At 42.1% G+C, this 17,396-nt stretch overlaps 1 protein-coding gene across 1 annotated transcript in view; it reads left to right on the top strand.

The window, feature by feature from the left end:
* Positions 1–103: 103 nt before the first annotated feature.
* TMEM63B (transmembrane protein 63B) overlaps positions 104–17,396 on the top strand; it is a 79,600-nt gene continuing 62,307 nt past the window's right edge. The window contains exon 1 of the mRNA XM_063305090.1: positions 104–241. The gene's annotated coding sequence lies outside the window, so the exon portion shown is untranslated. The remainder of the gene's footprint in view (positions 242–17,396) is intronic.

The following is a 17,396-nucleotide window of genomic DNA, read 5'->3' as shown; positions in this document are numbered from 1 at the left end:
GGGCGCACATGCGTAGAAGGCGAGGCTCTTTCGCCGACGCTGGGCAAAAGGCCACGCCTCTTCGCTCTCTCCTCTCTCCCTGTTCTTTTAGCCTAGAAGAAGCTGGAGCGGGGAGGCGCGAGCCAATCCAGTGAGGGAAAGAGGAGTATTCATTTAGGAAAGGGGAGCGCAGCCAGAGCTGAGTGCGCTGGAGGAGCGAAGGCTGAGAGGCAAGGAGGAGCGACTCTACCTTGAACACGGGGTAAGCCGCCCGGTTGTTGCTCCTCGTCCCTTTGCAATGCCTCTTTCCTCCCCTTGCCCCCCGCCCGCAGCGATAACGACTCCAAAATCCTGTTTCCCAGGGAGCCCGGGAAGCTGGGTCACCCCGAGAAATCCTTTGGGAAATGGCTTTCCGTGTGTTCCTCGGCTCCCTCTCTAAGCCGGAATGTGTTTACTCAAGAGAGATCCGCGGCTGAGGTTGGTGGTTCCCTCCCTTTGCCTTGCGATAGAACAATGGAAGCGGCGGCGGCGGCGCGGCTCGGGGCTCCTGGCGATCTGGCGCAAGCACACGCCTGCAGAGTGGCAGCGAGCGGGGCGCGCGGGCTGCCGCTGCTTTTCGCCCTCTACGTGTGTGCCGCCGTCCCTTTGCGGAGCCCTGCGGCAGGATCGTAGGCAGGCTTGGATCCCGCTGCATTTTCCCTACTTGGTGGGACTCTCTTTCTCCCCCGCTGGGCCGGGCGCAGCCGCCTCCTTCCCCACCTCCCCCCACCCTGAAAGTCCACCTGAGCTAGCTGCTGCATTTCGTTGCAGTTTCCCGGCATTTCCTGCACAATGTCAGAGGGGAAAGGAGGAGGACAGGGTGGCTTATTTGCCACCCGAAGGTCGTGGCCTTGGTTTTTTTCGGACTCAATGAGCCTGCATGGATTTGTTGGTACAGTGTGCGTAAATAAGACACAGGTATCGAGATCAAGATGGCACGGAGAGAAAGGCTGGGTGCTTCTTTGTTGCTGTTTCCACTCTCGATGGTGTGATCACGATGATGTTGGTCCGCGATGCTGCAGTCACTCCCCCCTCTTCCTTGGGCATACAATACCGCCAGGAAGGAAAGTCCTGTAGAGGGAGAGCCTAGGAGGGAGCAAGTTGTCTCTTTCATGCGGCTTTTGTTTGGGAAGATTTTACTGCAGCTTTTGGAAAACACACCAGATGCTTCTGGGAAATAGGCCACAAAAGCGGCAGGCAGGGAGGAATCAGATCGGTTCCAAGCCATCATCTTTGCCTCCTCCTCTATGCCACACAGAGGCTTTCTGGTTTTTCCAGGTATATTCTGGAGATACAGTAATGGACTTGTTGCTGTCAGTCAAAACGTCTCTCCCTGACTGTGCCAGAACAAAAATGCCCTCCCTACCTTGATCTCCTGGTGGCTGTGTTGAACTTCAGCTCCCATAATCTCCATTCAGCCTGGCCTGCTGGCTGTGAATTATAGGAATTGAAGTCCAACACATCCTAGGATACCAGGCTAGGGAAGGCTGAACTAAAGAGACACTATGAAATATGACAGGCTACCAGAACAGGCACCTTCTCCAAATGTTTCTACTGGGTTGTAACATTATAATACGTGGGCTCTTCATGCAACATCTAGGTCTACAAACCATTCTAAGATTAAACTATAAGTGTATATAAAGATGTTTTAAAATGGGTAAGATCTGCTAAACTTTTTTTAAAAAATCTGCTGCTCTACTGGCTGGCTTTGCCCGATTTTTCCTTCCCCCTTTAATTCATTTATTCTTTCCTCCTTCCACTACAGTTACATTATCCACTTCCTTTGAGCAGTCCCTTTAGAGCACTCCCGCTTCTGCTCTGATTATATATTGGATTGAATGTAAAAGCAAGCTGGATGGAAAGGGGGAGGAAGCTGTAGAGAGAGTCCTCTGAGATTCCTTCCCAGATGATGATGATGATTTTTTTGTCACTGTTATTTTGAAAAATCAGTGTTGCCATTTATTCTAGTTATTGATTTAATCTTAGTCAGGGTCTGTAATGTGTGGGTGTGCCTGGATCTCAGTGCATCAACATCTGATGATAAACCACTAACACAGAGGTGACTTGATTAGAATTGGCGGGGCAGGCTGAAGGCTAAATAAAGTGGTACATGTTGAGCCTCGCAATCAGATGGGGTAGAACAGAGGTTTCGTTCCAAAGCAAAATGCTAAGCAAGTAATACATGTTTCTGATTTTGGGAAAGACCTGGGCTATGTTACCTGCCTTGAGATGACATTTTAACTAATGATTGGCTTCTAAATATGCAAATGTTATAAAAGCATCTTTGGAAATTGGTAAAAGATGGGTATCCATTATTTGCCATTGCAAGTAAATGTATCCTCCCATTGTAATTGTAAACCTTGAAGGAAGGCACTGTTGTTCTCATTAGAGAGGTGGAGCTAAGCTAGGAAATAACTAACCTTCCCAAGGTTGCCCAAGTTGTTAATGGAGTTTTAATGCTCCTATTCCAGAGATCTTTTCTTCTCATTGAAGCATTCCGGTCCCTGGTTCAATTTATCCAGATGTGAGGTTCAACCATTGATGGTATGGCGTATAAAGATTGCTCTGAGTCAGCCTTGCCTCCTGGTGGCCTCATGGGCACATCCCTGCTGTTTTCTTGGCAGCAGTGTGGAAATGGTTTGCTGTGGCCTTTTGGGATTTTTCCTTTGTCTTCCCAATCTAGCTTCCAGCCATGGAATTCCCTGGAGTCTCCCATCCAGCGCTAACCAGGGCTAAACCTGCGTGCCTTCTGAACTCAGACAAACTGAGCCAAATGCTGCCACCTGCTGGGGAGTGCTGAAATGCAGTTGTGTTGTAGCTAGAGAGTCAGAGAAAATGGGTTGGAGCAGCAGCCCTTGGATTTGGATCTACCTTTTTCCCATTTGAGTTCTGCTTATTGTAATGCAGCATAGGAATTGGCACAATCCCTGAATAGCTTGTAGTTCTTCATCCATTACAACTTAGGTGAAGTGTGGTCAGTTCTTATGTCTGCCAAATGGGGGTGAGAAGAGAAATAGTTTTGACGAATTTATGTATGCTGTATCAGTTTCCATAACTGGCAGTCATTACTAAGAAAAAAGAAACTGGCTTGTTGGTAGAGTATAAGCATTATGAAAGAGTGTAAGCTAAACTCTACTTCAAGGGATGGCTTATATCAAAACATAGTATTAACTGAAAGTGCAAGATCAAGGCATATCACTATCCATATAACTTCATGTAATTAATATGGCAAGTACAAGGATTTAACTGTTGGATTTTCTGTACTTTTTAAAATGTTAATTCATTTCTGATGTTAAATGAGAAATGATTCTATCCCCAGGAATGTCTAGGTGTCTGATAATTGAGAAATCAATGTGCTAGTAATTGTCGTTATATATAAGATACAACTGTGCTCATTTTGTTTAAGAGAGGAAGTAATGTAAGCTTCTTGCTTCTATTTATTTATATCCACTAGCTGTCAGACCTGAAAGCATGGAACAATATAGTGCTATGTAGCAGTAAAAACCGTATTAGTCAACAGTGCAAAGATGTGAGAGTTTTTTATTACACTGATAAAAAGACTAGCAGTTACCAAAAAAGTGAAGATATGTAGACTGTCCTGTCTACAGGATTCCAGTCCCCGCCCTCCCAAAAATGGAGGATATTGGCAAGTTATTTGATATTGCTGCCATAAAATTGTGTATATAAAAGTATCTCATTTGAAAGTAAGCTACTGGCTGGATTTTTGTGTTGTAACTTTATAACTTTTCTTCTAATAAATACTATTGATTAGCGTTGCTAGCTTCTTGTTCCTTGGATTAACTGTTTTCAGCCTAGATTAAAGAAGGGAACTTTGACAAATGATAAGACAACAAAGAATGAAAGATCTCACGGTGGCCCAAAAAGGTCAGCTGGTATGAAGCAGACATATTCATTAGATACGCTATTATAAAAGTGCTGCGTCACCAGTTCCTTCCAGTAATTTGTACCTGATATTTGGAACTGCAGAATACTGTATGCAGCTACCTTTTTAGTCATTTAAAGGTCATGCAGGGGAATGATACACATGTTTGTTTAGGTACAAGTTCCAATGAGCTCAGTGGTGTTCATTCCCTAGTCCCTCTCTTTCAAATTTTGTACAGCACCCTCCCTCCTAAGAGATAGGTGGTTATCAAGACATGGGCAAAACTTTAGTAAATTTGCTCTTTGGACCAAAGCTTTCCACTTTCTTCTAAGGAACTGGAACAATTCTGTAAAATGGATATGCTGTAAATCCAAAGTTGTAATTCATAGCTTTTTTTAAGGTAACAACCCCAGGGGATATAGATTTGAAAATTTAAGGCAGAAGATGACATAACATCTGATGACTTCCATACTAATAAGATTAGACTCAGAAATTTAAAATAAGCTGCTTTGTATATTATGGTGAGGTCAATTAATTGTTAGATATTTTTCAGAATATATAATGTCAGCTACAGGTTAGAGATTTAATAATATATCTGAACTTTCTATGAATGTTTACAGGAAGAGCTATGTTATTTGGTTGTTGTAACAGAAGAAATGGGTATAGCTAATCTATTCAGATTCAGAATGCTGATTCTTTATTTTTATTTTTATTTTTATTTTTTATTTAATTATTTATTGTTGATTCATCATGACCTTGAATATTATTAAATAATTTTATGATGTAATTTGGAAACACTAATCCGATTCCCATATTTCATATAGGTGCTTTGTTTGGTTTTGACTTAATGTGTTGTGTCAACCCAACCATTGTGATCTGCAAGCCATGTGATTTATAGCTTTAGCATCTTATATGAACTTCATCACTTGTGGGTTACTTGATAAAACACAGTTAAACAATAGCTTAGTTTTATGTGTGAACTCTCTCACCATCAGTGTATAATGTACTCTGACTGTACTGGGCCCACTCCTTGCTAGTACACTGTGCATTTTAGCTCTCCTGCCCTGGCCTCCTTTTAGGGAAATAGCAATGTGAAATAACAATGATTTTTGCTTCTATACATTTAGATGTAAATGGATGTGTAATTTGCAACTAAGCAATGAACCACATATATGAAAATATAGTAAGGATGTGGGGAAATGTGCCATCTGCTTCTTTCTGGGATCCTTTAGGACACTGAGGTTAAATGGAACTCTGACCTGGCAGCTGTTCAACTTGCCACCTGCGCCCTTGGCTAAGCTCATACACTTGGCGGAGGCTGACAGCTGCCAGGCTGCCTGTTCCCATTGCATGGGTGAGTTTACAACCCTACCTACAACCCTATGTGATGAGATCTCCAGCCTGGTACCCACTTGTCTGAACAGCCAAGCTTACCTGTGGGGGGAAAAGAGTGAGACAGGCTGTTTCAGCAATGCTCCTGCCATGGAGGTGTATATCCCAGCAAGGGGACATACAACAGGAAGTGTTCTCAGTATGGTCTCCACACACCCCTTCCCTAATTTGGAATCGTACTGCCTTGTTGATAAGCATTGGTTTGAGAGCTTCAGCTAACCAAGCCTCATGTCTGACTCATGTGTTCATACTTGGAATACCCGACAGCAGATCACAAATGCCCCCAGTTATAACAAGAAATCATAAAGATTGCAGACTTGGAATCTTCTCCATCACTTATCTGGATTACTCTGCATAAAATTTTACTAAGCAAATTTGATATGATGAAGCATAGCATTCCATTTTCAAATCTGTTATTTTTTTCATTCCTGAAGCATGGCAGCAAACACCAGCCTGCAAGCATCCACATGTGCTGCCCTTTTGCCTCTGGGTGGTTTTCAAAGGTGGTAGGGCTGAGAGGGCAGTGGGTCTTTGTTGATCATCAGGGTCCACATTTCTGGGTCAGCATTTCCAAGCTCTTTAGTCTCTTGATCTCTGTGAAGTTCTTGAAATTTGTTAGGGCAAGAGGAAGCTGTCTGTGAGGTACTCTAACCTGCAACTCCTTGAACACTCATAGATCTTGTTCCCCAAAATCAGCAGAGAAATGGCTGGTTTTCAACACTGCAATTTGTTGCTTGTTGTTCTTTATTCGTTTAGTCGCTTCCGACTCTTCGTGACTTCATGGACCAGCCCACGCCAGAGCTTCCTGTCGGTCGTCAACACACCCAGCTCCCCCAGGGACGAGTCCGTCACCTCTAGAATATCATCCATCCACCTTGCCCTTGGTCGGCCCCTCTTCCTTTTGCCTCCCACTCTCCCAAGCATCAGCACCTTCTCCAGGGTGTCCTGTCTTCTCATTATGTGGCCAAAGTATTTCAGTTTTGCCTTTAATATCGTTCCCTCAAGTGAGCAGTCTGGCTTGATTTCCTGGAGGATGGACTGGTTTGATCTTCTTGCAGTCCAAGGCACTCTCAGAATTTTCCTCCAACACCACAGTTCAAAATTATCGATCTTCCTTCTCTCAGCCTTCCTTATGGTCCAGCTCTCGCAGCCATATGTTACTACGGGGAACACCATTGCTTTAACTATGTGGACCTTTGTTGTCAGTGTGATGTCTCTGCTCTTAACTATTTTATTGAGATTTGTCATTGCTCTTCTCCCAAGGATTGAGCGTCTTCTGATTTCCTGGCTGCAGTCAGCATCTGCAGTAATCTTCGCACCTAGAAATACAAAGTCTTTCCCTGCTTCTACATTTTCTCCCTCTATTTGCCAGTTATAAATCAAGCTGGTTGCCATAATCTTGGTTTTTTTGAGGTTTAGCTGCAAGCCAGCTTTTGCACTTTCTTCTTTCACCTTCATCATAAGGCTCCTCAGTTCCTCTTCGCTTTCAGCCATCCAAGTGGTATCATCTGCATATCTGAGATTGTTAATGTTTCTTCCAGCGATTTTAACTCCAGCCTTGGATTCCTCAAGCCCAGCATGTCGCATGATGTGTTCTGCATACAAGTTGAATAGGTAGGGTGAGAGTATACAGCCCTGCCATACTCCTTGCCCAATCTTGAACCAGTCCTTTGTTCCGTGGTCTGTTCTTACTGTTGCTACTTGGTCGTTATACAGATTCTTCAGGAGGCATACAAGATGACTTGGTATCCCCACACCACTAAGAACTTACCACAATTTGTTATGGTCCACACAGTCAAAGGCTTTAGAGTAGTCAATAAAACAGAAATAGATGTTTTTCTGAAACTCCCTGGCTTTTTCCATTATCCAGCGGATATTGGCAATTTGGTCCCGAGTTCCTCTGCCTTTTCTAAACCCAGCTTGTACATCTGGCAATTCTCGCTCCATGAATTGCTGAAGTCTTGCAGGATCTTGAGCATTACCTTACTGGCATGTGAAAGGAGTGCCACTGTTCGATCGTTTGAACATTCTTTAGTGTTTCCCTTTTTTGGTATGGGGATATAAGTTGATTTTTTCCAGTCTGATGGCCATTCTTGTGTTTTCCAAATTTGCTGGCATATAGCATGCATTACCTTGACAGCATCATCTTGCAAGATTTTGAACAGTTCAGCTGGGATGCCGTCGTCTCCTGCTGCCTTGTTATTAGCAATGCTTCTTAAGGCTCATTCAACCTCACTCTTCAGGATGTCTGGCTCTAGCTCCCTGACCACACCATCAAAGCTATCCCCGATATTGTTATCCTTCCTATACAGGACTTCTGTATATTCTTGCCACCTTTTCTTGATCTCTTCTTCTTCTGTTAGGTCTTTGCCATCTTTGTTTTTGATCATACCCATTTTTGCCTGGAATTTACCTCCGATGTTTCTAATTTTCTGGAAGAAGTCTCTTGTCCTTCCTATTCTATTGTCTTCTTCCACTTCCACACATTGCTTGTTTAAAAATAATTCCTTCTCTCTTCTGGCTAACCTCTGGAATTTTGCATTTAATTGGGCATATCTCCCCCTGTCGCTGTTGCCTTTTGCTTTACTTCTTTCTTGGGCTACTTCTAGTGTCTCAGCAGACAGCCATTTTGCCTTCTTGGTTTTCTCTTTCTTTGGGATGTATTTTGTTGCCGCCTCCTGAACAATGTTGCGAACTTCTGTCCAGAGTTCTTCCGGGACCCTATCTACTAAGTCCAGTCCCTTAAATCGATTCTTCACCTCCACTGCATATTCCTTAGGAATATTAGTGAGCTCATATCTAGCTGATCTGTGGGTCTTCCCTAATCTCTTTAATCTGATCCTAAATTGTGCAAGAAGAAGTTTGTGATCTGAACTACAGTCAGCTCCAGGTCTTGTTTTTACCGACTGTATAGATGTCCGCTACCTTTGGCTGCAAAGGATGTAGTCAGTCTGATTTCGGTGTTGTCCATCTGGGGAAGTCCATGTATAAAGCCGTCTCTTAGGTTGTTGTAAGAGAGTGTTTGTGATGCAGAGTGAGTTGTCTTGGCAAAATTCTATCAGCCTATGTCCTGCTTCGTTTTGTTCTCCCAGGCCATGCTTACCTGTAATTCGAGGTGTCATTTGACTGCCCACCTTAGCATTCCAGTCTCCCGTGATGAAAATAACATCTCTTTTAGGTGTGTTGTCCAGTAGGTGCTGCAGATCCTCATAGAACTGCTCTACTTCAGCTTCTTCAGCATCTGTGGTTGGGGTGTATATTTGGATCACTGTGATGTTAGATGGCTTGCCCTGAATTCCAATTGAGATCATTCTATTGTTTTTTGGATTGTATCCAAGCACTGCTTTAGCCACTTTACTATTAATTATGAAGGCTACTCCATTTCTTCTGTGGTCCTCTTGTCCACAGTAGTAGATCTGGTGGTCATTTGATGTGAAGTGGCCCACTCCAGTCCATTTCAGTTCACTGATGCCCAAAATGTCTATCTTTAATCTTGACATCTCACCAATAACCACATCCAATTTGCCCTGGCTCATAGATCTTACATTCCAGGTTCCAATGGTGTGTTGATCCTTAGAACATCAGATTCGCCGTTCACCACCAGCACCGTCGGCCGCTCGCCGTCCTTTTGGCTTTGAGCTAGCTGCGTCATCACGTCTGGGGCTAGTTGAACTCATCCTCTGTTCTTCCCCAATAGCATTTTGACCATCTTCCGACCTGGGGGTCTCATCTTCCGATGGTATACCAACATATCTCTGGTTGTACTGATCCATTTAGTTTTCACGGCAAGAATACTGGGGTGGGTTGCCATTACCATCCCCAAGGATCGCATTTAATCTGACCTCTCTGTCATGACCTTCCCGTCTTGGGTGGCCCTTCACGGTTTAGCTCATGGCATCATTGAGGTGCTCAAGCTCCAGCACCATGACAAGGTAACGATCCTTTGCTGAAGAATTCGTTGCTTATTTTGTTTTATTTTTGTTGGATTAAAGGTCGAAAGGGCTCAGGATACCTGTTTGGCCTGATTTGTCTCTATGTAGTTTGGAACTGGGTTTGCAGACAAACTAGAAAACCACTCAATGTTTTGTCAATATAACAGTATTGGGGCTGAGGTTCTCTTAAATTGGAAGAGGAATTATTCCTATGGAATCTGGTACTGATTCTTGATGGCATGAATGGAGAAGCTTCAGCCAGGTGGCTCCCTTTATAAGACTCAGGATGTGTCAGCCTAGGGCTGTCCTCTGGGCCCAACAGCCTTCTTCCACTCACATATTCATGGGAAATTCTCTATCAGCTGCCAGGGAATGCCACAGGCATTACGCTAGTGCTTACTTGGAATTTTTCAGCACCCTTTGCATGCTTGAAATTGAGGATGAAAAGCAGCAGTCACAGGTGCAGCTGCTGTATCAAGTATCTTTTGTTTCTCCCCAGGCCATGAGAAGGACAGTTGACTTATTTATTACCATGATGCAATGGTATCCTGGTAAAGATCTGACACAATGGCACTCTCAAGAAGTAAAGGCTGTCGTATTGAAAATAAGTGACCAATGAACATTTAAATCAGTGTTTTTCAAACTTGGCAACTTTAAGATATGTGAACTTCAACTCCCAGAATTCCCCAGCCAGGTGGCTTGGGAATTCTGGGAGTTGAAGTCCACAAATCTTGAAGTTGCCAAGTTTGAAGAACACTGATTTAAATGAATGAGAATAGATAAGGGGAAGGAAAGCTGCCAACAGTGCAGGGAGGTGGGAGAGCCAAATCCAAATGAGAGGTTGATTTGCTGGCTATATTGTTATCAGTTTCCTAGCAAAACTAAGAGAAAACTCGGCTTGTACCACAGCTGCAAGAGCCTGCTATGAAGCCATCTCTTTGTTACCCCCAAGAATAAACATGTCTTTGTCAAAGAGAAATCTTAGGGATCATTAAAGGACAAATTCTATCCTGGATTTGTAAATGGCTAAAACCAGAAGCAAATGATAGGAATGTATAAACAGCTTTCACAATGAAGGGAAGAAATCACCACTGGCCATTGGTATTTGGATATTGAACTTCATTATAAATCACATGGACTCAGTAGTGACCAGTAAGATAACCAAATGTGTTTACTTTTACATAAATTTGCATAGAGCTTTGCTGCAGGTAACGAAATGCAAAACAATTAAGTGCAGTGAAAAGCTCATAATTAAAACAAAAACAAAAATGATGGTAGCCCAGGAAGAATGTGTTGGAGTTGTAGCAGCATGTGCACATTAAATACTTTAAATTATTTCAGTATCCTGAAATAGTTTAATAGAAAAAGCGATATAAAGATTAGAGTTATTTGAGGAAGCGTTAATAAATTTTCAAATATTGTAATACCATTATTATGTATAAATTGTCAAGTTGTCAGATTTATATTGGGTAGAGTTCTGGTCTCAGATCTGAAAAATATTGCTAAGCTGGAAGTGGTAGCAAAAAATAGAAATCTTCACGATCACTTTAATTACTTTCAGAATAGTTTAAGTAAGCATACAATAAATTATTATTGATGATGATGATGATGATAGTATGATAGAGATACCTAAAATAACACTGTGGAGGCACGAATACTAAAACAGAATCATGTGGTTGTTAAGTGAATCTGGCTTCCCCCATTGACTTTGCTTGTTAGAAGCTGGCTGGGAAGGTCACAAATGGCGACCATGTGACTCCGGGATGCTGCAACCATTGTAAATACATGCCAGTTGCCAAGCGCCTGAATTTTGTTCACATGACTGCAGGGATGCTGTGGCGGTCATAAATGCAAGGACCAGTCATAAGTCACTTTTTTCAGTGCCATGGTAACTTTGAAGGGTCGCTAAACAATTGGTCATAAGTCAAGGACTACCTATATAACAACATGATATAAAATAAGCAGCCTTTAAATTAAAAAGTCCATGACATATAATAATATTCATCTTTATACATTCAAAACAATACGTAAAAATATATGTACGTATTGTATAGCAACATCACAGGAGCCCATGAAAAAGTGTTTTAGTGCTATTTTAAACTTCAAGGGATCTTATTCTAAGGGTAATCCTGGGGGGAGTTTATTCCAAAGAACCTGAGGCCAGTGGGAAAAAGTGCTTAACTGTGACATAGCATTTTAGTACATGGTGGAAACAAATTATTCTGGCTCGATAATCAGAGAAAGCACATAGATGCATGAGCCACCGGCAGGTCTTTCAAATAATTGGGTGTGCCCATATGAAGAGGATGGCCTGCCCCTATCCTATTAGCCTTTTGTAAAACTCTGAAGGCCTGGCAGCTTTATAAATCTCATAAAAACTTAAATGCCAGCAATTTGTACCCATATCTTTCTTGAGTTCCAACCAATGTAATGACTGGTAATAAAAAATAGGGACAAAATAAGAAAGTGCAGAATAGTATGAATGACAGCATTCTGGACAGTAATCGAGGGATGGAGTGAGGTCTCAGGTTACCAAGCAGCAGGCTATTACTGTACAATAATCCATGAATGATGCTGGGTATAAAGCAAGAACTTGACCATCTCACTTATGAGGAACTGATAGATTATGCAGCATTCAATAAATGGAAATAGCAGCATTCAATAAATGGAAATAGCAGATTTTAATAGGGGTTTTTTTTCATGGAAGTTCCATCAGTTTGGACTCCTGGTTTCCTCATGTTTGGGGAGATGGCAGCCCTGTAACTCAAAGTGAGTAATTGGAAGGGGAGGGATGAGATGGTCAGAGTGGAATGTAATAACCTGTTTTAACCATCTTAAGTTTAATATGGTGGGAACACATCCAATCTGAAATCCTGCCTGGGCAGTTGAAAGGGATTGCCCACGTTGTATCAGATGAGGTGGGGGTAGACAATAAATCTGAGATTTTGTTATATAGATTAAATTTGCAAGAGTAAATTTACCTTTGTGGGTTTAAATATGGACTTTGCAAGGTAACCTACACAGACTACATCTTATACCAGGCAATCCTTCCATTTGATGCAAGAAGCTGGCATAACACATCATGGGCAGATACTTGACTTAGCCCTTATAAACAGCATCTGTGTAGTGAAATATAAACTCTGGGGTTGAAATATCAGGCATTCCAAAACATTGCTATATATTATTCTGGACGTTAAAGTTCTTGTAATTTTGGGGTAGATCCTCATGTGGAAAAATATGAAATAATCCGAGGCAGCCATTCACAAAATGGCCACCATGGCAACATAATCAGGTACAAAGCACCAATTTTCTGGAAGTCTGCCTGCCACTTTATCTAGCTTCTTCCCTCTCCTCCTTGCAGGACAATCTCTGCTACCTTTTCTTATTTTTGTCCTTTTCCAGGACAGCTGGGCACACTTGCAAACAAAGCACAAGACTTTCCCTGTTGTCCAACATGTGTATTTGTTTAAAAGGCTAATGGAGCTCATCTGGGGCCTGGAGAGACTGTTGGTAATAAAAAGGATGCCGAAGGCTGACCTTCCTTTGTTAGCATCCTATTTTTGTTCAATTAATTTGATTCACATATTGCACTAAGGCATAATGTGGTTTAACTGAGCACTTCAAATGGGAAAGGACAGATACTAGATTGTGGACAACCTGTCCCAATGGGAAATCAAAACTTTGTGTGCTGATTGTCCCTTATGAAGCTATTCAGACATGATTTTTGCAGCCTTTGCAGAAAAGACCAAGGATACTTTTCTCTGCTGTAGAAAAATACCCTTGGTCTTTGGCACAAGTCAGTGTTTCAGGCACCGATTTACCTTCTTCATTCAGGACAGGTAATTATAAGAACTAATCCTGAGGATGGAACAGCCATGCACTTAATATTCTAAAATAAGAACCTTCAATATTAGTAACTATATCTCAATACATTGAGAGATTTATTGAACCTTAAACTAAAGGTTCTCCCAAAGCCATGAGCTTGCTCTGTCAGCCTTGTCCTGTTGGAGGAGAAGGAAGAAGCCAATAAAGAGATCAACAGAAAAGAAACAGAATAAATCCTTCAGAGTTTGTAAAAGAGAATGCCACAGACTACTGGTATGATAGCATTGGAAACGTAAACTACTCTGCACGTGGAATCCAGAAAGATGGGTAAGTAAGCATTCCTCACCATGGTCCAGTTCCGTGCAAATATATAAGTATTGGGAAAGAAATCCATTCCTAAGATTCATTAGTACTTCCTTATGGGAACCTTCCTGGTTAAAGGAGAATCCAACTTCTAAGAAGGAAGGCTGCTGAGCAAGCAGTCTTTGAGATATGCAAATATTGATTTCATGCCCCCAAAATAGTTTTGCAATCTGATACTGATGTCCAGTAGCATAGCGGTGAGACCCCAGACCTGGGATGAGGTTGCAAACTTTTTCACCTTGGATTTCATCAACCCAGTCCCCTACTCCCAGTAGCAAGCTTGGCACATTTTCAAGAGGAAGTGTCATTTCAGCTCAGGATGCCAGATATAGAAGGAGGGAAAGATTTATCCAGAGTCTCTGATTTGCAAAGAAGATCAGGGTGGACATTACGATTTCTAATCCTTGATATACAGACAGGACCAGAAATACTGGAACAAGGATAACTGTTTTGGCATTTGGCCTCTGTACACCACCACATTGAAGTTGAAAGGAAAGACACCCAGATGGGAGTGAAGTCAGGACTTTCAGCTGTAATTCAAGGGGTTTGACAAATGTGGGGCACTAACCATTCAGGAAGTACAGCCAGTGGCATACACACACACCCATCGTTGGTGGCTCATAAGTAATGGAACGAATGACTGACAAGCAGCTGCATGGCCAGGTGTGGCCTGTTTCCTGGGTACCCCATGACCAATCAAGCTGATAAAAGGCCTGGAGGTGGTTCTATTACATTTGTATTTGGTAGCTGTTCAGTGGAACTCTCAACATGAGGTCCAAAGAGGTGTCCATGCGAGCGAAGGAGGCCATCATTAGGCTGAGAAAACAAAATAAACCCATCAGAGAGATAGCAAAAACATTGGTAGTGTCATGAGTACTGATGGTGAGCAGGAGGGGGCCTCTATCCAGGGGGGGAAATGCATGCGTAGTACTGAGGAGTTAAGCAGCCATTCAGAGAGAGAGAGATCAGACCCGCCTTAACCTTTGGGGTTTATCTGTCTGGGTTTTTCCCACGCTTCTTCAGTTTGTTAGGATTTTCTGTCTAATGTAGCAGTAATAAAGCACTAGAGACCTATTCCTCATCTCAGCGTGGTTCCTGGCTGTTAGGACAGGTAGTGGCCAATACAGCAGTTTGGAACTTCCTGAAAAAGGAATTAACTGGCAAGCTCAGCAACAGCAAAAGGCCTGGAAGACCACAGAAGACAACTAAAGTGGATGACCGCAGAATTCTGCTCACAGTGAAGAGGAACCTTTCACAACATCTAGCCAGGTCAAGAACACCCTTGAGGAGGTAGGCATGTTGTTGTCAACATCTACAGTCAAGAGACGGCTTTATGAATGTAAATACAGAGGCTTCTCAGCAAGGTGCAAACCACTGGCAACATTCAAAAACAGAAAGGCCAGATTAGACTTGGCCAGCAAACACCTAAAAAAGCCTGCTTCATTCTGGAATAAGATTCTTTGAACTGATGAAACCAAGATTAACTTGCACCAGAATGATGGGAAGAGAAAAGTATGGAGAAGGAAAGGAACAGCTCATGATCCAAAGCATACCACATCATCTGTCAAACATGGTGGAGGCAGTGTTATGACATAGGCATGTATGGCTGCCAATGGAACTGGGTCACTGGTGTTTATCGATGACCTGACTGCTGATAAAAGCAGCAGGATGAAGTGTATAGGGCTATACTTTCTGTTCAGATTCAGCCAAATGCTGCCAAACTGATAGGATGCTGCTTCATATTGCAGATGGATAATGACCCAAAGCATACAGCAAAAGCTACCCAAGAATTCCTCAAGGCAAAGAAGTGGGATGTTCTTCAATGGCCAAGTCAGTCACCTGATCTCAACCCAATAGAGCATGCTTTTCACTTACTGAAGACAAGACTGAAGGCAGAAAGACCCACAAACAAGCAGCAGGTGAAGGCAGCTGCAGTAAAGGCCTGGCAAAGCATCTCAAGGGAGGAAACTCAGCATTTGGTCATGTCCATAGGTTCCAGACTTCAGGCAGTCATTGACTGCAGAGGATTTTCATCCAAGGTATTAAAGGCGATCCTTATCTTGGTAATGATTGGTTTGTTCCATTACTTATAAGCCACCAACGATGTGTGTGTGTGTATGCCACTGGCTGTACTTCCTGAATGGTTAGTGCCCCACTTTTGTCAACCCCCTTGAATTACAGCTGAAAGTCCTGACTTCACTCTCATCTGGGTGTGTTTCCTTTCAACTTCAATGTGGTGGTGTACAGAGGCCAAATGCCAAAACAGTTATCCTTGTTCCAGTATTTCTGGTCCTGACTGTAGGAATATAGCAAACCTTAGACCACATTAGGTGAAAAGCTTATCTAAGGCAATGTTCTATTCCCACCTTCACTAATTAGATGTCAGTGAGAAGCCTACAGATTGGACAGGGTCTCAGTAGCGCTTCCGTTTCATTCTGGTTTGTCTTTCAAACAAAAGGTAGTATTGAGAGAGAATATACTGTATGGCCATCATGTCTAGTTGCCATATTCCCATATTCAGCTAAAGATGAACTGTGTGTGTATATATAAGTGTATCCGTACAAAAGATCACTGTGTTCTGCTTTTCTCCATGTGAAATGATTTTGCAGGATTGATATATTTCTAAAAACTTGCAAAATCTGTTTGATCAGAGATGGTAGTGGAACATCTGTGAATGAGTAACCCTTTAATTTTATAGATGGAAGAATTTGACTTAGAAGGAGAGAGATTGTAAATAAAAAACAGTTTCAGCTGGAACCAAAGATTGTCCAAGTGTTGTGGTCAGTCATATCAGCATAAAACACCTAGGAAGTCATCTGAAGAAACATTCATATATCTAAAACATACTGACTACTTGATTTTGTCTATAAGTTGAAACAAGGTCATTCCAAAATTTTATTGTTTCTCCATGCACCACTTGAAATACGTGTTCTTATTCAGATATTGAAAAGTTCTCCACACACTTTTCCCCATCCCAGTAGCCTTTTTATGGCCTTGTGAGACTGTTCAAGGGTTTCAATTCAAGGGTTGTTTGATTGTTTCTGTGAGTCCTAAATTAATTTTGTTTTGGAATCTATTTTCATTTCTCTCTGTTTTGGGAGAATGGAATTCATTCATTTCATTTTCCATTGGTTTTACAAATAAATGAACACCCCCATTTTAAATGAAATAGGCCATCCAATGGATACTTTTTTAAAAATTACTTATGCAGCAATAGCAGTTTAAGCAGCACTTGTAGAAATGGTCTCCTTAAACTCAAAGACCTCAGAAAATGACATAAAATTAAGATTATCTGAACAAAATGGAGTCCCTAGGAATCGGTGTGGTGGAAGTGTAGCATTAGAGTCATCCTGAACCATTATTTTATTTATATGGTGTTAGATTAAAATCCTACCCTTCCTCTTAAGCTTCATGGCACTGTCTCCTCCTATTTTTTTCCCTGTAGACATGCTGGGATGAGAGAGAGCCTGGCTCAAAATCATCCAACTTTGTTTCCATGTCTGAAGACAGACCTATATTTGTCCCCCAATCCTAGTCTAACATCTAGGCCAGTGTTTCACAACCTTAGCAACTTTAAGATGTGTTGACTCTATGCTGGCTAGGGAATTCTGGGAGTTGAAGTCCACACATCTTAAAGTTGCCAAGGTTGAGAAACATTGATCTAGGCTGTCTCTTATGATATGCATTGGATCTGGGGCTTGTTTTTCTCTAGAGCAAATCCACATATGCTATGGCCGTATTAGAACTGTGATGACTGCTGGATTTTGCTGTGTGTTGCAGAGCAAGAATGATTCAATCTGCTCTGCTTGTTTGGGTCCTCCGGCTTTTGATGAACGGCTAATTGGGATAGCACTGGAACTTCCACATAAGCAGAGAAATGAATCATGTGGCCTTCTGTCTTAGAACTGTTTGTTAATGACCATCACTAATCACCCTATATCTATGCATTCTCCCTTGTGACCTGTTTAAATAGGTGTTCAGTG

The sequence above is a fragment of the Candoia aspera genome, chromosome 1 (assembly GCF_035149785.1).
Source record: "Candoia aspera isolate rCanAsp1 chromosome 1, rCanAsp1.hap2, whole genome shotgun sequence".
NCBI classification, from domain to species: Eukaryota; Metazoa; Chordata; class Lepidosauria; order Squamata; family Boidae; genus Candoia; species Candoia aspera.
Note: the sequence above shows the minus strand (reverse complement) of the source record. Positions and strands in the feature narration are given on the sequence as shown.